Raw genomic sequence first — 23,002 nt, 5'->3', positions numbered from 1 at the left:
TGGCTACACAGCAGTTTGTTTATATAAACTATAGTAGTACTTATCTATTATCTACTGTGTATCCTGTGCTTGAATGGCTGCCCCCATGGCTACACAGCAGCTTGTTTATATAAACTATAGTAGTACTTATCTGTTATCTACTGTGTATCCTGTGTTTGAATGGCTGCCCCCATGGCTACACAGCAGCTTGTTTATATGAACTATCGTAGTGTTTCTGAAGCAAATACACCAGTTTTACCAGTGCAGGGCAACACTACATGATATTTACATTACTTTTAAACACTTTAATTTTTTGGTGTTACTGTTCCTTTAAACTGAAACCGCAATTTGGGAATGCATTAAACTTTTGCATAAGCACAGTTTAACTTAATATTCACTCAAATTGCACAGGGTTTTAGTTGCTATATAAACGAGGCAATTCATATGCATAGAAATTGGCTTTTTCTGTCCTAGTAGGTTCAACATAGCGTAGATCTCATAAATGATGACTTTTAGGGGCAGATGCATCAAGGGTCGAATATCGAGGGTTAATTAACCCTTGATATTCGACTGGGGAATGAAAATCCTTCGACTTCGAATATCGAACTCGATGGATTTTGCGCAAATACTTTGATCGAACGATCGAAGGAATAATCCTTCAATTGAACGATTAAATCCTTCGAATCGAACGATTCAAAGGATTTTAATCCAACGATCGAAGGATTATCCTTCGACCAAAAAAAGTTCGTCAAGCCTATGGGGACCTTCCCCATAGGCTAACATTGAGTTCAGTAGCTTTTAGGTGGCGAACTAGGGGGTCAAAGTTTTTTCTTAAAGAGACAGTACTTCGACTATCGAATGGTCGAATAGTCAAACGATTTTTAGTTTGAATCATTCGATTCTAAGTCGTAGTCGAAGGTCGAAGTAGCCCATTCGATGGGGGAAGTAGCCAAAAAAAACACTTCGAAATCTGAAGTTTTTTTTCTTCTATTCCTTCACTCGAACTTAATGAATGGGCCCCTAAATGTCATTTCTTAGTAAAGTCCAACCTGTTTCTCCCGTGCTGTGTATTATAACATGTCAGACACCTTGGTTTAACTGAACTTTTTACTCTACTTAAAGGAGAAGGAAAGGTTAAAACTAAGTAAGCCTTTTCAGAAAGGTCCACCTAAATATACTAGTAAATCCTCAAAGTAATGCTGCTCTGAGTCCTCTTTCAAAAGAAATATAGCATTTCTTTCCTTCTATTGTGTACTCATGGGCTTCTGTATCAGACTTCCTGCCTTCAGCTTAAACCTCTTTGCCCAAGGCGTGAGCATGCTCAGTTTGCTCCTCTTCCCCTCCCCCTCCCCTCTCTGCTGTAATCTGAGCCCAGAGCTATAAGTGAGCAAGGAGAGATTCAGGCAGGAAGTGATGTCACACCAAGTTAATACTGCAGCTTCTATCCTAAACAAACAGAGAGCTTCTAGAGCTTTTTACTCAGGTATGGTAAAACATTCTACAGAATAAATATAGCATTCTAGCTTGCACTATTGTGGCTAATCTATTGGCAATAAAATGCCACCGTAGCTTTCCTTCTCCTTTAAATCCAATTTCAACTGTTGGTATTGTATCTCTGGAAGTGCAGTCAAACCCCGATATTACATTTTCTGAAGGACCAGAAAAAAAGTAAAATCCAGGAAAACATAAAAGAAGGGTACATTGGGGTTGACTGTAATACAGTAGTGCATGTTTGTCAATTATGGAAAAGACACACAGTATATTTATTATAATGACATGTTCCCTTAGCATGCTCTAGTCCTACTACTACATCTGCTGCTTGGATCATGTACCTTTAGCTTCTCATTTATCATCCATTCATTTTGCGCAATCATCTTTTTCTTCTCCTCTTCCATCTTTTCTTCCAGCATTTTCTTCTGTTCTTTCAAGCATTTCTTCTGATTCTCCATGTCTTTCTCTAAAACTCTTTGTTTTTCTTCCAATATTTTATTTTTCCTCTCAGACACTTCTGTCCGGGCTCTCTGTTCTGAATGTAGGATAATTGCATTTCCATTAATAGAAAAAAATGGTATTGTTTATCTTAGATTAAAAGTGAGCACATAGGGGGCAGTTGATATCCAGAGTGTCAGTCTCTTCAACTCACCTTCTATTTCCTTTTCTTAAGCTGTAAGGGACTGATCTGCATGTAAAATTGCATCTTCCACCTTTTGCTTTTCATTGAGATATATCTTTAGCATTTCTGGGGCCTGTAATTTATAAGTAGGGGGAAGAGCAAAAAAGTAATGTTATCTGAAACAATACAGCAGGGCTGGGTCAAGCCAACTGGGTACCATAGGCAATAGTGATGTGCAGGCCAACCCTGCAATACAGTAAACAACATCAGGGGTCATTTACAGATCTCAATGGTGCTTTTTAGCCCCTACCTGCTGAACAGATGGTGTTGGGGAGCCAAAGCCTCAGTAAAGCATAGTGTCCTAAAGAAACCATCCCTCCAGAGAAGTTGGGGAAACCCCCAGAACAAGGTATTTAGACAGTGTCGGACTGGGATGCCAGGGGCTAACCAGAAAACCTTAGACTGTGGGGCCTCCTCACTAGAGATGTCGCGAACTGTTCGCCGGCGAACTTGTTCGCGCGAACATCGGGTGTTCGCGCTCGCCGGAAGTTCGCGAACGTCGCGCGACGTTCGCCATTTTGGGTTCGCCATTGTTGGCGCTTTTTTTTGCCCTCTCACCCCAGACCAGCAGGTACATGGCAGCCAATCAGGAAGCTCTCCCCTGGACCACTCCCCTTCCCTATAAAAACCGAAGCCCTGCAGCGTTTTTTCACTCTGCCTGTGTGTGCTGAAGAGATAGTGTAGGGAGAGAGCTGCTGCCTGTTAGTGATTTCAGGGACAGTTGAAAGTTTGCTGGCTAGTAATCGTTTTGATACTGCTCTGTTATTGGAGGGACAGAAGTCTGCAGGGGTTTGAGGGACATTTAAGCTTAGGTAGCTTTGCTGGCTAGTAATCTACCTTCTACTGCAGTGCTCTGTATGTAGCTGCAGTGGGCAGCTGTCCTGCTTCTGATCTCATCTGCTGACTGCTGCAATAACAGTAGTCCTTGTAAGGACTGCTTTTATTTATTTTTTGTTGTTTTACTACTACTACTACTACTACTACTATAAGAGCCCAGTGCTATTAGTCTAGCAGTGTTGGGGAGTGGGACTGGTGTGCTAATCTGCTGCTCCTAGTAGTTCAGCAGCACCAACTTTAATTTTTTTTTTTTAATATTCATTTTTTTTTTATTTACTTTTTTTATTTTACTACCGCTGTAGTAGTGTATAAGTTGACCTTTTAGGCATTATTTGCCCTGTAGGCATTATTTGCACAGTGTTTTCTTCAACCCGCCATCGAGCTGTGTGACCTTGTTCACATTCTGTCTAAATATCCATAATATTACCGTCTCCAGAAAAAACACCGGAGTCACTTTTTTCAAGCAGCCATAATATATTTTACGTAATCCGTATCCACCGCTGTAGTAGTGTATACGTTGGCCTTGTAGGCATTGTTTGCCCAGTTTTTTTGGCCACAGCCACTGAAGCACAGAGGCCAGAAAAAATATGCCATATAAATGCTGAAAATAGTCATTTTTTGCCATACGTTGACTCAACGTATATGGCAAAAAATGACTATTTTCAGCATTTATGTGGCATATTTTTTCTGGCAACTGTGCTTCAGTGGCTGCAACCAAAAAAACTGGGCAAACAATGTCTACAAGGTCAACGTATGGCGAAAAATTACTATTTTCAGCATTTATATGGCATATTTTTTCTGGCAACTGTGCTTCAGTGGCTGCGTCCAAAAAAACTGGGCAAACAATGTCTACAAGGTCAACGTATGGCGAAAAATGACTATTTTCAGCATTTATATGGCATATTTTTCTGGCAACTGTGCTTCAGTGGCTGCGTCCAAAAAAACTGGGCAAACAATGCCTACAAGGTCAACGTATGGCAGTTGTTTAAAGAGAACAGTAGATTACTAGCCAGCAAAGCTACCTAAGCTAAAATGTCCCTCAAATCCCTGCAGACTTCTGTCCCTCCAATACAGAGCAGTATCAAGCAGATTACTAGCCAGCAAACTTACTATCATCTGTCCCTGAAATCACTAACAGCTCTCCCCCTACACTATCACTTCCAAGCACACACAGGCAGATTTTTCAGATACATTTTTGCCCTTGATCCCCCTCTGGCATGCCACTGTCCAGGTCGTTGCACCCTTTAAACAACTTTAAAATCATTTTTCTGGCCAGAAATGTCTTTTCTAGATGTTAAAGTTCGCCTTCCCATTGAAGTCTATGGGGTTCGCGAACCGTTCGCGAACCGCTCGCATTTTTGCGCAAGTTCGCGAATATGTTCGCGAACTTTTTTTCCGACGTTCGCTACATCCCTACTCCTCACCCAACCTCTTTATTCTCCTAGTCTTTTATATCTACTTACTATTCTCTTCCATTATTATGCATTTTTCCCATAAAGAAATATGGAATGACCATGAAATTGGCCAAATGGTTAGAAGCAAAAGGGCCCATTGACACCTGGGCCCACCGGGAGTTTTCCTGGTATCCCGGTGGGCCAGTCCGACTGTATTTAGACAGTGATCGCTATAGCACCTGTAATAGCACACTCAAGGAATTTAAGGCAGATAAACAAGAGCAGAACTGAGCTCCAACATAGCATTGATATATTGGAGGTATTTCTCCCAGGTGATACTCTGCCTGATAGTGAAGTCATGACAGATTAGGAATCCACTCAGGTTAGAACTGTCTCCCTGAGATTTCTGTGGTGTTTATACAGATGGCCTGTAGGTGTCACTGTGGACAAGAGTTATACTGTGTACATAGTGCTTTCTATACTGCTTAAAAAAGTATTAGAGTTGAAGTTACTGTTGAAGTGTAATGGCTGCATGAGCCTGCTAATAAAGCACTGTTATACTTTACTCATCCTCGGCTACCAAAACGTAACAATTTCCACTGTAGGGGAGCTGGGCCACTAAAGAATATCTGAGAAAGTAAATCTCCATAGTGGTGGCAGTATTTTCTGCTCTGTGATTATTACTACATCAATATACCTCTATGACAATACTGTACTAACTTTAGTGCTACATAAAGCTGTGTTTATGGTTAAAAACTTATGTTGTCCATTATCCTGTTTGCAGCAAGAAAGGTGTAGTACAACAACACATCTCCCTTCTTTCACACAATAATGTGAGGGTCTAGCTAAGAGATGGGATGATAGCGTAAATGTTCTCAGCTTCACAGTACCTAGAAATCTTGTTTTGGACCAAGAAAGAATAACACTATGCTCAAGTCCGGATACCTTTCTGCGGCGCCCCAAGGCCGCGTCGCGCTGAAGGTTCCTAGTGCTCACCAATTTTCACCCGTGACCCCCTGCCTTCTTGCTGGAGCGCCTGCATGCCCAGCCGCTTTTTAGAATGCGGCTGGGCGGCATGCAGCCCCCACAGCCTTGCCGTCCTAGACCCGGGCCTTTGTGGCCTCGCCAATAATAACAATAGCGAAGTTCTTAAGAGCAGATGATTAATTTTTTCCCAAGTTGAACCACAATCTATTCTAAATATTATGTCTATATAATAGACTATTAGGAAACTGTACTGTACCTTAACACCTTTGCCTTTGGTTCCATTGTATTCATCCACCAGCAAGTTCTTCTCTCCAAGGAACTGTTGATATCCGCCTGGTTTGGAGAATTTCCCCTCCGATATATCTCTCTCCAGATTCTCACTCAGTTTCTCCAGGATGGCTTTGCACTTTGTGGCAGATTCCTCTTCATTGTATAGAGAATATTTGGACTTTTTCTCTCCGAGGTCATCCTGTAAATATATAACAAACAATTCTTTGTTGTTCAGAACCAGTGGTCTTAAGGAAATAGAAAATAATTTCATTATTTTTCAGGCATATTACAGGTATTGGATCAGTTATCCAGAATATTGGGACCAATAGGGTTGTTTTGCCACCAACACAGATTCATGCAGCCTTTTTAGGATCAAGTACAAGGTACTGTTTTATTATTACTGAGAAATAATAATTAGAATTATTTGCTTCAAATGGACTCTATGGGGCAGATTCACTAAAGGGCGAAGTGGCCGTCACTAGCAACAATTTGCCAGTAATCCCATCTGCAGGGATATCGCCAATTTACTAACAGGTGTAGAGGACAATTCACTAGTGTTAGAGTACATCACTAGTGAATTTTATCGCCCTATCTCCAAATGAATTTTCTATCAGGCAAATTATCATTACTCCGCAAATTCACTAAAGTGCGAATTTTACAGAACGTTACCCCTTTCCCAGAGTTTCCTTCACCAGCATAGACCTGGCAAACTGATAAGATGAAGCTGCATCCTCCTCAATCTTAAGTCAGTGACATCATATCCTGTATGCCGAAAAGTTGTAAAAATGATAAAATACACTGGTGTTTTTTCATATTTTAAAGCTGGATCATCTTTAATGTTTCGCTATAGGTAGAAATGAAGGTTTACAAAAGTTCGCTATGAAATGCTCACGCTGACAAATAAACTCTTGCAAAACTTCGCCAGCGTTCGCTGCTAAGATGCAACTTTGCATTTTAGTGGTAGAGAATTTGCACCTGGCGAAGTGGTGCGAAGTCTGGCGAAGCCTTTGCAGGTGACAATTCTCCCTTTAGTGAATTTGCCACTATGGGTGATGTCCTTCCAGTAATTTGGAGTTTTTTAGATAAAGGGTTTTCAGATAATGGATTGCATAGCTGCATTAAAATGCTATCAAATTCTTTGATCTTGGCCCCACCTTTGCTTAAGCAAAATGTGTAGAAGGATCGCAAAGGTTCCATATAGGATGTTTAATACACGAGTGCTACTTTGCACACATTTAATAAGTGATTACAGTATTTGGGTTAATAAACTCACAATGAGCTGGTTTTGATAATCCCTATTCTCATCCTTGAAGGACAGGTCCATAAAGACCTTTGTAGCTCCTTTTTCACACTCCTGGTGAAGATTGAGAAACTCTTCCTGTGTGTCTGTAGGGAATTTCCCAATGTTCTTGTTCATCTCTTCCTCATACTTGGACAGAGCTTCATTCACAGCTTCAGAATTCTCTCTATCTGCCAGGGCTTTTACTGCATTCTCCATACAGGGAACAGAACCACTCAGTATTGCCTCGGTATATAAATCTGCCAGATTGCCCAAATCTTATGTAGGAGACATAGAAAAGATAATTGTGTTAGGGTATTTGACTACAGGTTATGAAGGCATTCTTATTTATTTATTTTTTTACCAAACTCACGTCTCCCTGTCACTGTGTATCCACCCACTAGAGTTTTAGCATTACAAGTCTCATATATGTAAGAGCAAAACGTTGTTGTTTTCTGTATAAAATCAGGCTCTAATTCTGATCTTGAAGTTCTTCCAGTCTATGGAGAGCAGATTTTGTTGCAGGTCGGTCAAACACAAAACATTTGTGGGAATGAAAGTAATGACGGATACACTGACGAGGCAGGTTGTAGTCTTGCACATGTCTGCCAATCCCTGAAAAACAACATTTTTGAAATGTATTTGGTTCAATCATTTAAATAATATTCTTCCTGTGACACCTTTCTTGTTACTTATGCTTTCCGCTTCACTCCCATCCATCCTAACTTTCTTCCTAATTTGTTTTGAGTTTTCCCTTGTCATCTTATCTCTAATTTGTCTCTTACACCTATTCATGTATTTTTTCATTTTACCTTCATTTCCCTTTTATACAGTAGGCCTTTGCCTTCCACCACCCCTCTAAAGTCTTTTTATCCTATTCCTTTCTTTATTATGTTACTAAACAGGCTGCTGCCAGTAAAAGCAACTAAAGAAATAAATCAACACAAAAGGATAAATAAATTGCCACTTTAGACGATAGTGTTAGAGCACCAGAGCAACAGATTGCAACAGTGCGGTCAATTGACAATCTTGAGAGGAGTCTCTTGCTCACTGAGCAGGACCTAGCGGGGTCAGATAGTTTGAGGAGAAAAGAACAGCAGCAGGATGATAAGGCAGTTAGCTGGGTGACAGTTAGAACATCTGGTGTGGGCCAAAGAAAAAGGGAGGCTGCTCTGGGGTTTATACATCTGGAGGCCAGATTGTGTAAAGAAGATGGAAGTGTGAACTCTGGATTGGCAGTTCAAGATGGGACTGATCTCTCTAACAGTCGGGAGACCAGTTTCTATATTAGTGGTGGGCAGCATTGCAGGGCCAGGCCTAAAAAGATTGTGGTTGTAGGAAATTCCATTTTCAGGAAAGTGGATATGGTAATTTGTCATCTGGATCGCTACAACCGAACAGTTTGCTGTCTTCCTGGTGCCAGAGTTAAAATGCTATCAAATTCTTTGATCTTGGCCCCACCTTTGCTTAAGCAAAATGTGTAGAAGGATCGCAAAGGTTCCATATAGGATGTTTAATACACGAGTGCTACTTTGCACACATTTAATAAGTGATTACAGTATTTGGGTTAATAAACTCACAATGAGCTGGTTTTGATAATCCCTATTCTCATCCTTGAAGGACAGGTCCATAAAGACCTTTGTAGCTCCTTTTTCACACTCCTGGTGAAGATTGAGAAACTCTTCCTGTGTGTCTGTAGGGAATTTCCCAATGTTCTTGTTCATCTCTTCCTCATACTTGGACAGAGCTTCATTCACAGCTTCAGAATTCTCTCTATCTGCCAGGGCTTTTACTGCATTCTCCATACAGGGAACAGAACCACTCAGTATTGCCTCGGTATATAAATCTGCCAGATTGCCCAAATCTTATGTAGGAGACATAGAAAAGATAATTGTGTTAGGGTATTTGACTACAGGTTATGAAGGCATTCTTATTTATTTATTTTTTTTACCAAACTCACGTCTCCCTGTCACTGTGTATCCACCCACTAGAGTTTAGCATTACAAGTCTCATATATTTAAGAGCAAAACGTTGTTGTTTTCTGTATAAAATCAGGCTCTAATTCTGATTCTTGAAGTTCTTCCAGTCTATGGAGAGCAGATTTTGTTGCAGGTCGGTCAAACACAAAACATTTGTGGGAATGAAAGTAATGACGGATACACTGACGAGGCAGGTTGTAGTCTTGCACATGTCTGCCAATCCCTGAAAAACAACATTTTTGAAATGTATTTGGTTCAATCATTTAAATAATATTCTTCCTGTGACACCTTTCTTGTTACTTATGCTTTCCGCTTCACTCCCATCCATCCTAACTTTCTTCCTAATTTGTTTTGAGTTTTCCCTTGTCATCTTATCTCTAATTTGTCTCTTACACCTATTCATGTATTTTTTCATTTTACCTTCATTTCCCTTTTATACAGTAGGCCTTTGCCTTCCACCACCCCCTCTAAAGTCTTTTTATCCTATTCCTTTCTTTATTATGTTACTAACAGGCTGCTGCCAGTAAAAGCAACTAAAGAAAATAAATCAACACAAAAGGATAAATAAATTGCCACTTTAGACGATAGTGTTAGAGCACCAGAGCAACAGATTGCAACAGTGCGGTCAATTGACAATCTTGAGAGGAGTCTCTTGCTCACTGAGCAGGACCTAGCGGGGTCAGATAGTTTGAGGAGAAAAGAACAGCAGCAGGATGATAAGGCAGTTAGCTGGGTGACAGTTAGAACATCTGGTGTGGGCCAAAGAAAAAGGGAGGCTGCTCTGGGGTTTATACATCTGGAGGCCAGATTGTGTAAAGAAGATGGAAGTGTGAACTCTGGATTGGCAGTTCAAGATGGGACTGATCTCTCTAACAGTCGGGAGACCAGTTTCTATATTAGTGGTGGGCAGCATTGCAGGGCCAGGCCCTAAAAAGATTGTGGTTGTAGGAAATTCCATTTTCAGGAAAGTGGATATGGTAATTTGTCATCTGGATCGCTACAACCGAACAGTTTGCTGTCTTCCTGGTGCCAGAGTTAAAATGCTATCAAATTCTTTGATCTTGGCCCCACCTTTGCTTAAGCAAAATGTGTAGAAGGATCGCAAAGGTTCCATATAGGATGTTTAATACACGAGTGCTACTTTGCACACATTTAATAAGTGATTACAGTATTTGGGTTAATAAACTCACAATGAGCTGGTTTTGATAATCCCTATTCTCATCCTTGAAGGACAGGTCCATAAAGACCTTTGTAGCTCCTTTTTCACACTCCTGGTGAAGATTGAGAAACTCTTCCTGTGTGTCTGTAGGGAATTTCCCAATGTTCTTGTTCATCTCTTCCTCATACTTGGACAGAGCTTCATTCACAGCTTCAGAATTCTCTCTATCTGCCAGGGCTTTTACTGCATTCTCCATACAGGGAACAGAACCACTCAGTATTGCCTCGGTATATAAATCTGCCAGATTGCCCAAATCTTATGTAGGAGACATAGAAAAGATAATTGTGTTAGGGTATTTGACTACAGGTTATGAAGGCATTCTTATTTATTTATTTTTTTACCAAACTCACGTCTCCCTGTCACTGTGTATCCACCCACTAGAGTTTTAGCATTACAAGTCTCATATATTTAAGAGCAAAACGTTGTTGTTTTCTGTATAAAATCAGGCTCTAATTCTGATTCTTGAAGTTCTTCCAGTCTATGGAGAGCAGATTTTTGTTGCAGGTCGGTCAAACACAAAACATTTGTGGGAATGAAAGTAATGACGGATACACTGACGAGGCAGGTTGTAGTCTTGCACATGTCTGCCAATCCCTGAAAAACAACATTTTTGAAATGTATTTGGTTCAATCATTTAAATAATATTCTTCCTGTGACACCTTTCTTGTTACTTATGCTTTCCGCTTCACTCCCATCCATCCTAACTTTCTTCCTAATTTGTTTTGAGTTTTCCCTTGTCATCTTATCTCTAATTTGTCTCTTACACCTATTCATGTATTTTTTCATTTTACCTTCATTTCCCTTTTATACAGTAGGCCTTTGCCTTCCACCACCCCTCTAAAGTCTTTTTATCCTATTCCTTTCTTTATTATGTTACTAACAGGCTGCTGCCAGTAAAAGCAACTAAAGAAAATAAATCAACACAAAAGGATAAATAAATTGCCACTTTAGACGATAGTGTTAGAGCACCAGAGCAACAGATTGCAACAGTGCGGTCAATTGACAATCTTGAGAGGAGTCTCTTGCTCACTGAGCAGGACCTAGCGGGGTCAGATAGTTTGAGGAGAAAAGAACAGCAGCAGGATGATAAGGCAGTTAGCTGGGTGACAGTTAGAACATCTGGTGTGGGCCAAAGAAAAAGGGAGGCTGCTCTGGGGTTTATACATCTGGAGGCCAGATTGTGTAAAGAAGATGGAAGTGTGAACTCTGGATTGGCAGTTCAAGATGGGACTGATCTCTCTAACAGTCGGGAGACCAGTTTCTATATTAGTGGTGGGCAGCATTGCAGGGCCAGGCCTAAACAGATTGTGGTTGTAGGAAATTCCATTTTCAGGAAAGTGGATATGGTAATTTGTCATCTGGATCGCTACAACCGAACAGTTTGCTGTCTTCCTGGTGCCAGAGTTCGGCATGTGGTTGATTGGGTAGAAAAATTATTGGGTGGGGCTGGGCATGACCCAACTCTCTTAGTAAATATTGGTACTAACAACAAAATCAATGGTAGATGGAAGACCTTAAATAGTGAGTTCAGGGTTCTAGGCTCTAAGATTAAGGGAAGGTCTTCCAATGTAAGTTTTTCGTAAATTTTGCCCGTGGCACATGCAAGTTTAGGAAGACAGTGGCAGTTTAGGGAGCTAAATGCGTGTCTCAAGTCTTGTTGAAGGAAGAAAGGGTTTGGGTTCCCAGAGCACTGGGCTGATTTTTCCTTAGGGTACAATCTATTTAGTTGTGACGTCTGGCACCTCAACAGAAGGGGGCAAAGAATGGCTATGAGGTTGGAAGAGTTTACCAGCTAAGGAGGTCCCTCTGTTACAATGAAAACGGGCTAATACTAATTTAAATTTAATTCTACATTAAGTAATGTAAATTTCAAAAAGAAAGTAATAATCTCTCCTGTATGCTGGCAAATGCATGGAGTTTGTCTGGTAAAATGTGAGAGCTAGAGTTCATTGCATGCTCTTAAAATTATGATATAATTGGTATCACTGAGACCTGGTGGGATGACTGTACTGTGAATTTTAAAGGATTAAAAAGGTTGGAGGAGTGTGTTTGTATGTAAAGCCTGAATTAAAGCCATGCACTAAAGAAATAACTATAGCTGGCACTGAAGAGGGAGTGGAACCCCTTTGGGTAGAGATTCAATTCAAAAAGTTTACAAAGAAAATTATCATTGGTGAATGTTATAAACCACCTTGTATAAGTGACGAGTATGAAGCCCTGCTACTCAAATAGAAGTGACTTCACAACTAGGTCAAGTTATTATTATCTGGATATTATAAATTATCCAGACATTGACTGGGGTAATGGGGTTCAGCTTGTTCAAGAATCTACTAGAAGTCAGTCTCTTTTGGATCTTGTAATAAAGAATAATACCAAACTCATCGCTTGCATTTGTGTGGGTGAGCAATTAGGGAATAGACATGGTCTCCTTTGAGATTCTGTTGCCGAGGCAACTCTACAAGGGAGTACGTTTTTTGTGAGGAAGGCATCCAGTGTTGATCCCAGTAGTGAACGGGGTTAACCAACCAATATTTTTGGGGGTCCGGGTGCTCATGCCCCAGACCTTCAGCTTTAGGAGGTGATAGACACACTTTTTGTCTCTGCTCACAAGGCTTGAGACGCGTAAATCTACATATTGAGATGTTTTTCTCTTAAATATTTCACTTTTTAACTACATCAACTATTGGATTGAAGACAAGTGTGTGCCAGCCTACAATCAAATGAAAAAGTGTGTCTATAAAGGATTAACTAAAACACAAAATTTTAGATGTGCAAACTTTGACAGGGCATCTCTGCAACATATTAAATGGGAAAGGCTTTTCCCAGGGTTAAACATGGAACCTCTTAAATGCTCTTAAAATGCTGCTTAATAAATAACCATGTCAGTATATTCCTCTTGTAAGCAAGGAACGTAGTTGCAAAACAAAACCTTTGTGGTTCAATAGAAGTGTTGATGTTGAGGTTGGCAAAAAAAGACATGCTTTTAAGGCTTTTTAGTTAGCTGGGACAGCCGAAATGTTTATCGAGGAGGCCAATAGTACAAGGAGGCCAGTAAATCAGGCAAAAAAGACAGACAGGCTAAAATCGATATTGAAAAGGATATTGCAGCTAGCAGTAAAAAGAATCCAAAATTATTTTTTAAATATGTAAATTGTAAAAAAATAAAGCAGGAAGGAGTGGGACCCTTAATATCATTGGGGTGGGGGTCAGCTGGTTGATGAGAACAGAAAAAAAGCTAAGATTCTGAACTGTTATTTTTGGTCTGTCTACATGAGGAACCAGTTAATGAAGGTTTCCATATTAATAGTCCCAATTATAGTAATACAACTAATGATGATTAAATTATGAGGGTAGACTATCTCGGTTGGGGTTGTTTTCTCTGAAAAAAAGGTGCTTGCGAGGGGACATGATTACACTTTACAAGTACATTAGAGGACATTATAGACAAATAGGAGGGGACCTTTTTACCCATAAAGTGAATCACTGTACCACAGGCCTCCCCTTCAGACTAGAAGAAAAGAACTTTCATTTGAAGCAACGTAGGGGGTTCATCACAATCAGGACAGTGAGGTTGTGGAATGCACTGCCGGGTGATGTTGTGATGCTGATTCAGTTAGTGACTATAAGAGGGACTTGGATGATTTCTTGGACAGACATAATATCAAAGACTATTGTGATACTAAATTTAAGTTAGTGTATGAGTATATAGTTTATGTGAGTGTATAGAGGGGTCAGTGTGTCTATGTATGTGCGCTGGATTTCATTTGGAGGGGTCGAACTTGATGGACCTTCGTCTTTTTTCAACTACTGTATGTAACACTCTTCCACTGTTCTCTCTCTTCCCTAGTCTTTTCTTCTCTCTTGAATATTCTAATGCTATTTCTTTGCCTATTCTTTTAACCCACAATCCTCTGTTCTCCTTTCCTTTATCGATAATGGCAGACTGACAATTTCAACCCACATTCAAAGTTAATCAGATTTGCCATCAAGCACTGTGTCCTCTCTGTGCCTTTTATTACATATGGGGTAAGATGCATGCTCTTGCATCTCATAGTGCTCTAGACCCTTAGGGGCAGATTTATCAAAGGTCGAGGTGAATTTTCAAATTCAAAAAATTCGCAATTCGAGCTATTTTTTGTGTACTTCGACTAGGGAATGGTCCAAATTCTATTCAAATTTGTAAAAAATTAAAAAATTCAAATATCAAAATTTATCATGTACTGTCTCTTTAAAAATTCGACTTCGACCATTCACCTTCTAAAACCTGCCGAATTGCTGTTTTAGCCTATGGGGGACCTCCTAGAATCTATTTGAAGTCAATTGGTAGACTTTGAAAAATCAAGGTTTTTTTTGGGAAAAACTTTGATACGAATTCGATCAAATGAGCTATTCCTTTGATTTGTATTATTAAAATTTGGCAGAATGCGGACCTATTTGATCGAAAACAGACCTATTCAACCAAAAAAAAACACTTCAACTTAATTTCGGTTGGTCTTTTTGAATTAGAATTTCTAAGTTTTTCAAATTCGACCCTTGATATATATGCCCCTTAATGTCTAATGTAATGGCTGAATAACAGGGGGCAGGTGCCTTTTAAAACCCATCTTGGAGACGGCTACAATGGATTTACTAACCTCTCATTAATTGCAGTGCATCTAGTAAGTATTGATCCTCAGTGATTGGCACGCCTTCCTTCTCTAACTGTAATGTAAAGTCCCTCACGCACCAAATGAAAGATGGGAAGAACCGTTTGAATTCTCCAGACTTATTCATGTTCTCAGCTCGTCCTTGAGCTGATGTAATCTGTATGCGCTCTGTTAGTTCTGTCACATAACTGTGTGATATTTAAGGCCATAACACATATACAGTATAACACACGTATCGGAGCAAAATTATTATCCCTTCAATTGCTGAATGAAAATGTTAATTCAAAAATAAGCATTATGGAAAACGGATTGTGTTATATGATCATTCTTTTCCTTTGTCTCACAAAGCAGCATTTGTGTGGTGCTTCATGGCTTGGATTTAAAATATATTTATAGAAGAGCATTCCGACTGCATTGCTTAAAGGGAAGTCCAAAAAATGAATATGGCTAGAAATGTTTGGCCATTTGTTTTGGGCAAAAAAACATCCAAAGCTCTATAGAAATGAAGGTGTGCTTCTCTTAAGATGCCTGCAGTAGCTCTCCACCTTTGGTCTTACCAAACTACTGCACATGCTCAGTCTCTTCTTGGCTGATGTCAGTGTCCTGAGCTTAGGGACCAACAATATTTTTTCCTCAATCTGCTTGCTTTAGTTACTGCTTATTCACTATTAAACATGCATACAAGCTAACCAATCCCAGTGCTGTCTGGCTGCTCACTAATTAAAAAATACTAAAAACCTGAACCTGGAGCTGGATTTTATTTAGGACATGTTGGACATTATTAAGGGTTTAGTTGAAGAATGAATATGTATGGGGAGAGGAAACCCATATACAAGTACAGGTCTTGGAGAGGAGTAGAGAGGATGAGAGAAACCATTTGCAGTCCATGTGATAATAATAATAAATTGATATGGCTTTATTGGGCAGTAAGATTCACATTTCCAATGAAGAGTTGTCTTCAGGTCAGGGTTTTACACTACACTATTTCCTTTATACTTTTATAAGTTAGCAGAGGCCCCCAAATTTAGCCCAAACTTACATGAACTAAAATCAGCTTAATTATTTTAAAGCATTATATTGCATAAGAATAGATCTGGTCTATCATTTACATGGCATAGAAATCAAACACTATATAAAAAAAGATAATATATTAAAACACAATTATAATGGCCAATGCAAAGTGAAAGGGGGTTTATGTACAGCCAATTTAACCAGTTTGCTTATGCAAAACAGTCCTTCTGGGAAAAAATGCCCCTTTGCAAAGGTTTCCCTGTAAGTAATACGCTTATTTGCATATTCACCTTGTGATTTCCCCATATCCAATGAGCAGTGCATTCATGTCAAAAGTAAAATTATCTTAATTGCACATCAAAGTATTTTTTTCAGTTTTATCTCAGTGTTAGTTTCAAGCTAGGTACCTGCTTTATTTTAACTGCTTCTTGGCCATTTGGCTAAGATCAAGTGTAGTATCTGTTCTTATCAGTTTACTATCAGGGTCTGCCAGTCCCTACTGATGGAACAGAGAACTTGGCCAAGGCCTGGAGTTGAATTGCCAAGTCCAAGCCTTATTGTGCCCCAGGCAGGCACGTTTCAGGCATCAACCCCTGAGGCGGCATTTGGCATGCTGCCCCCACCTGCCCGTCGCGCTTACCTTAAGATTTCCAATGGGGGTCCGGTGGGGGTCTGCTAGCGCAGAGTGCAAAATATCGCTCTCTGCACTAGAAAAGTCTAATTTCCGTTTAATAACCGGAGATCCGGCTCTTAAAATTTCCAGGAGTGGCTTTTTGCCGCCCCTGGTAACATCTGGGAAGCTGCCGCCTGAGGCAATGTACTCATCATCTTGCCTCATGGCAAAAACGGCCCTGGCCCCAGGGATGAACTACCTGGGGTGCCTTATCATCACAGTGGGATAAGACACTGAGATTACTGGCACTATGCACTTGGTTTTTGCAACCTTTTATTCTTTTAACCCCAGCCTTTTGGCACCGGGTGTTAAAGAAAACATTGTAATCCGGTGTGACCAGGCTGGGGCTGGTCACAGCAACTCTCTATCATTTTTGCTATCTATTTATTTATTTCACCTGTTTTATCACCTTTCACTTTTTTATGTCTTTTTCACTTTGATCTGGTACATGACCTGTAACGTGTCCCAGCATGGATCTAGGGGGAGTATGTGTGGCCTTTTTGGCTCCTTCCTCCCCTGAACCCAGCCCAGTCTTGGGCACAAGGTCTTTGGGACTTTCCTTGGAGGTCTGATTGTGGTCCTGCCCCCTTAGAAGGCTGGAGGGGAATGGATAAAGGTACCACCCTAGCCTTGCGGCAAAGGTGGACCCTTGCCCCCGTCTGTGCCTTTTGTGCCGAAGGGGTCGGTGATAAAGGAACTTCCCCTAGCTTTGTCGAAGGGGAGTCTGAAGACTCATTTTCATTGTAGGCCTTTTGGCCGGGTGACTAAGAGGCATTTTGGTACTCTTTTGAGATGGGTCCAATGCACCCTTGTTGCACTTTGCGTTATTAAATCATTGCTTGGGCTTAAAAAAAAAAGACCTGCTTTGTAATAACCTGTATCTGTGATATACCTGTGCCTATAAACCTGTATCTGGTCAGTAGAATTAATGGGAATTCCTCCAGGATTCATTTTCTTGATGCCACCTAGTTCTGTTTAAAAACTGTATACAATCTCAATTTTAACTGTAAGAGAATTGACCTGTGGGAATGCTAATTAGATTACCAGCACTATGTCAGCCACCTTGCGGTTATCTTCTATACATAGATAATTGTTTTATGTTTGGCTTCATTATATTATACTGGAATCAGACATGGGGATAAAGGACAGACTTGTTCAGTGCTGGGAAACTGGGCTTAATGTTTCCAACTCCAATTAGAGGAACAAAGAACAGGGAGTCAGTTTTACACAATTAAACAGGGATTCTTATTGGAGGATTATTTTGCGTATTAAGGTCAGTGCTGGCTCTGGAGAGTTGGGGAAGTTTAATTAAACAATACAATAAAAAATCCATGTTACTTCTGTTACATGGCAACACTAGTGCAGTCTGCATATTCCGATTCTGAATATTAATAAATCTTGCTGTATCAGCTTCTATGGCAAATGTTACTTGACTTATTCTAGTTTGATCGCTTCGGACAATCCCTAACTCAGCCTCCCAACAGCAGCCCAGAGCACACTGAGCATGTGCATGGCTGCCAGTCACTCGTACGATTGCCAAACAAAGACATAAGATAGCAACCCACTATGGACAACTTTGAAAGCATAAATCATTAATTTTATTAGGATTCTATCTCTGCGCTGGGGCACTAAGTTCAGAATGTTTATGTTTTGTATATAAAATACAGCATTTCTAACACTATTGGTTTCCAATAAAGCCTTGGAAGAATGTTTGAAGTTAAAGCAATTTACCTGCTAGTAGCGATGAGAGAAATATTTTGCCACATGTCTCCACAAAAAACTGCCCACTCTGTTAAACCAGAGTGATTTCTTAGACAAACCCCTTTTCCCTGTAGCTAAGCCAAGAGTTTGCTCATTCCATGCCTTTGCATGCTTCAGCATACTGATACTCGTTATAAGGGGGGAAATGAGACTAAATAAAGTTAAAAAGCACTCAAAAACAGGAAAGGTGGCTATTCATTCTGAAAGTGTTTCTGAGGTGTTTCAGTTTCTATTTAAATATTTAAATAATGCCCTATATAGTGAATGTTCCCGAACTATGAAGGAGACTAGTAGTTTCCATTTATTATAGAAACATGTAGAACTCCAATACTTCATTGAAAGGATACTGTAGATTATCCATGGCTTGTTGATCAATTGTCCCCATGCTGTTGTACACCAGAGTGCTGCTGAGTAAGATAGCCAGGGAGAAGATCCATGCATCATTGTTGTTGTCTCCCTTGTTTAAGAGAAGAGAAGACCAACATGTTTATACTGTAAATCTGTTATACTGACCATACAAATTTGTTCAAGCAGTTTGGCAGATTTAGCCTTGCTTACAGACTGTCTTAGCAGGTACAGTATCCCAGGGAGGTGGTTTACTCTTGACAAGTCATTTTGCAAACGCATTGGCTTCAGGCTGATCAATGGATAAACTCACTTTACCAACACTGGGAAAATGTAACGATGAGCAGTATGTTATGTATGGTATCCCAAACTCAGAACTAACGCCAAGGTTTCCGATCACAGCTCACTTTTCCGCTTATAACAGTCACCTTTTGCTTCGGGAGGAACCCAGGGAGGTGGTTTACTCTTGGCAAGTCATTTTGCAAACTCATTGGCCTCAGGCTGATCAACGGATAAACTCACTGGGGGTCATTTATCAACACTGGGAAAATGTAACCATGAGCAGTATGTTACGTATGGTATCCCAAACTCAGAACTAACGCCAAGGTTCCCATCACAGCTCACTCTTTCGCCTATAACAGTCGCCTTTCACTTCGGGAGGAGCCCTCCGCTACTCGGATGCCACTAGGTCTGAATGTGAGAGGACCAAGGAGAGAGTTCTGAGGCGAGGGAAATGTATAATTGCAACAGGAATAGAGAACAAGAAGTGTGGTCAATGGACAGGCAGAGTCGATACCAATCAGTCAGAGCAATACATAATTTGGACACAAGAGCGTAGTCGAGGTCACAAGCCGGGTCAATAAACCAATATTGCAGTGCTAACACAGGATCCCCGAGAGTTGTCAGTACACGGGCAAAGGTCAGGACAGGCAGAAAATTAGACAAGGTCAGGGAAAGACATGGTCAAGAACAGATCAGAAACACTGATATTGACACTGAAAATAGACCTACGTTGGGCAATGAGTTACCGACTGTGGGTCCTTTAAATATTTGAATTTCGATCAAATGCACAATAATGTCAGACGCAGCACGCATCCGCCTCGGGAGTGGGGCAAGCTTCCATGCCGCACCACCGCTAGACCACCAGGTACTCTTACACAGTAACCCACAGCAACCAATTAAATTGCTGCATTCGTTGTTCTACTTGCAGCTGGCTTTAAAAAGTTAATCACTGATTGTTTGCTATAGGTAACTGCCCATGGGCAAATTTACTCAGTGTTGATAAATGAGCCCCACTGAGTTACACTGGCTAGGCCTATAAATGTATTGCATCCCCATTCATGGGATTCAAAAACTCTTGTTTGATAAATCTGAAGTAGCACATGTTGAGGCCAAAGTGAACATTGCCAAGTTGTGACCGTCTGGCCCTGCCACCATCTAACAAACACTAAAGCATTCCCTATTGTTTTCACGGGAAACATTAATAAAGCGTACAAAGTAGGGAGCAGGGAGAACTACAGCAGGCAAATTGCCTTGTGTGTCCAACCACTTTCTATTTTAATATCACATGGTTTTAACAGTCTTTTATAATTTTATAGTTTGCTAAATGGCCTAATTCGTATACTGCAATCAAGCTTTTAGAAAGTATTTACAGATGGAAAAAAAGTTCACCACTGGGAATTCTACTGACGAAGGCATAGTTATAGATGCAGGATAATTCATCAGTGAGAATTAATTTTTTTTCAACCTAGCTTACTTTGTAAGAATGCTGGTGTCCGTTATATTGCTGTTACATAAAGAGATTATTATGATTATTATGTCATTCTGGCTTTTTTACATTACACTGGAATCAGACTTGGCAATAAAGAACACACTTGTTCAGTGCTGGGAAGACTGTGTTCAATGTTTCCAACTTCACTTTCAGGAACAAAGAACATAGAGGAGATTAAACAAATCAGACAGAATTTTATTGGATTATTATGTAACCCCATGTCTACCCCCTTGCTATCCTTCCTAGCTGGAGCCAGGCTGCTCTTGCTCACTACTTCTATCTGCCTCACTTTCCTAAAAAGTGCTTTACAGGGAACTACCCTGTCCTGACTACACCTCATTCACGGGGTCCTTGTATCCCCGACTTCACCAAAACCTTCCCTTTACTGTGGCCTAAGCTCCAGGCTCCCATTACCATCCACGCCCTACTGGAGTGACAGGAGAAAGAGGAAGCCCCACCCTCTGCCCAGCACTATACTGAAGTGTGACAGGAACTTGTTATCAGCCTCTGGGCCAATGATACATATTATGCTAATAAGCAAAAGTAGATAAAAGGTATTTTGCCAAGCAACCAGAGAACAAGGACATGTAGTCATTTAAAGACATATGAGAGCATTAATCCTATGGGTCTCTGCATCTATTTTGCATTTTAATACAGCCACTGGACCTGCAGAGCCTGGGAAAAGTTTTACCAAACAATAATGCTTTAAGAAAACAACCCTGATATTTAGGGGCGGCACACCACCCAGCTACATCTGCATTGGTTTTGAAGCACTGGAGAAATGCAGGAGATTTTGAACTAGGGTGTGTCCATGGTTAGTGGGGTGAGGCAAACACCACATCCAAATCCCTTTAGTCTTTGACTGGACAGTTGATCCCAGTGCAAACCCTGCAGAAATAAGATTATACAGAATAACTGGCAGACCACTCACAGCAGCACAACAATCCATTCGTGGGTGCTGACCTATTGGTTAACCAGAGCACATACAAATCTTAACCAGTTTAGACAAAAGATTCATGGTTATGTCTAGTAAGAAATTTAAGGGATGAGTAGATTCATTGCCTGAGTGTTCAATCACCATTTCTGTGCCCCGCTAGTTTGTTCAGAAGATAGGATTTCCCAGTTCGATATTTCCCAACAATCGCCACAACCACCACAGGCTGAGTGATTTCATATAAGATCTCTAGGGCCTCCTGGTTTACTATTAGTCCTTCACCTCTCTTGTTTTCTATGAGGCACACGGGTTCTTCCATTGGGAACGTTGCCATCCTGTATATAAAAGATTGGTAATATCAGTGAAAAGTATTTTGTTTAGTGGACTTTTCATGACTTGGATCAGATGGACCAGGTTGGCCTTTGGAAGTGATCTTTTTCATCTTAAGTTCTTTTTACCTCTGCATTCTCTAGTCGTTGCCTATTCACTATTAAGCATGCATAAAAACTAACCAATCATAATTCCGCATATCTGCTTTATGAAACGATAGCTCTGCTATGGAGCTTTGGCCCTCTGCTCATGTCTCACTGGTATAAGGGGCACAAGAAAACTGTGTGACTTTCCGCTATAAATTTGTTTCTGATTTCGTCTCCTTGTTTTTTTTCTGAATTCAGCCGCTCACATAACTACAGGGAAAACGCTCTCTCATGTATACAAGTGTAGCTTTTCAGGAATATATGAAATATGGCCAATACCATGTATGCATTTGCCTATTTGACAGGAGGGAAAGTAGGGGAAAAGTCTTGCAGGCCTTGCTTGGCCCCCTTAATGGAGTGAACAGTTTCTAGGTGCCCATGAGGCCCTTCTAGAAACTGTTCAAGGTTATGTGTAACATCTGTGAGAAGGTTCGTATTACTGTTATGTTTTTGTTCTCAGTAACAAGGTGCAATATCTTTGAAGCTTGCACATAGTGGTACTCCCTTTATTTTCACATAACTAGCTAATCACACTGACTTGTACTCCTCCTCACTCCCTATACTCCCTTCCGTACTCCTTTCACATACCATTCCCATGAAGTTCCCCACCAGAGGGTATATAATGTGTGGTCAATCTTTTGTTTCTCAGTTCTGACCTACTTGTGTATCAGAACCCACGGAGCTCGTGTATGTTTATTATATAAATAATAAACTTGGATTATTCCTTTTACCTCGGTGATCTCCGGTCTTTGGATTATTCCCTAACAAAAGAAATCAAGCATTATCTAGGGGTTTGAACAGTAGGATTAGTGATGTGAAAATTCGCCGAAATGCGTTGAAGTCTATGGGTGTCAATAATTTTTTGATGCGTGACAAATTTTTGACGCGTGACCAATGTTTTCACCCATTAGAGTCTATTGGCATCATTTTTGCAGCGAAAAAAATCGCTCATTACTAAGTAGGATCTTGGTTTCAAGTAATGTCTTTGGGTTGGGATGTCATATCCTCCCTCCTACAGACTTTATTTTGAATCAAGTTGCAACAGAAGCAAACTCAGTAAGACAGATGCCAAATAGAGACAGGTGAAAAGCAAAATTTTTCCAATCTATTTACTTATTACGTGACTAAAATCTCTGTAAACCACTGTGAAGACACTAATGTATGCAACCTAGGCAGGGCATGTGCTAAACAAGAGAAAGCGGTGTTGGTCAGTTGTGTAACTTATAAGGGAGAGTTAATTGTCGCTATTACACATGCATGTGACTGAG

At 40.4% G+C, this 23,002-nt stretch overlaps 2 pseudogenes; one reads left to right on the top strand and one right to left on the bottom strand.

Moving 5' to 3' along the window:
* Window positions 1–1,715: 1,715 nt before the first annotated feature.
* Window positions 1,716–21,592, bottom strand: LOC121396573 (annotated as a pseudogene).
* On the top strand, window positions 16,195–16,366 carry LOC121396676 (annotated as a pseudogene).
* Window positions 21,593–23,002: the final 1,410 nt, after the last annotated feature.

Source organism: Xenopus laevis, chromosome 7S (assembly GCF_017654675.1).
Source record: "Xenopus laevis strain J_2021 chromosome 7S, Xenopus_laevis_v10.1, whole genome shotgun sequence".
NCBI lineage: Eukaryota > Metazoa > Chordata > Amphibia > Anura > Pipidae > Xenopus > Xenopus laevis.
The sequence above is the reverse complement of the archived record's forward strand: the minus strand, read 5'-3'. Positions and strand labels throughout refer to the sequence as shown.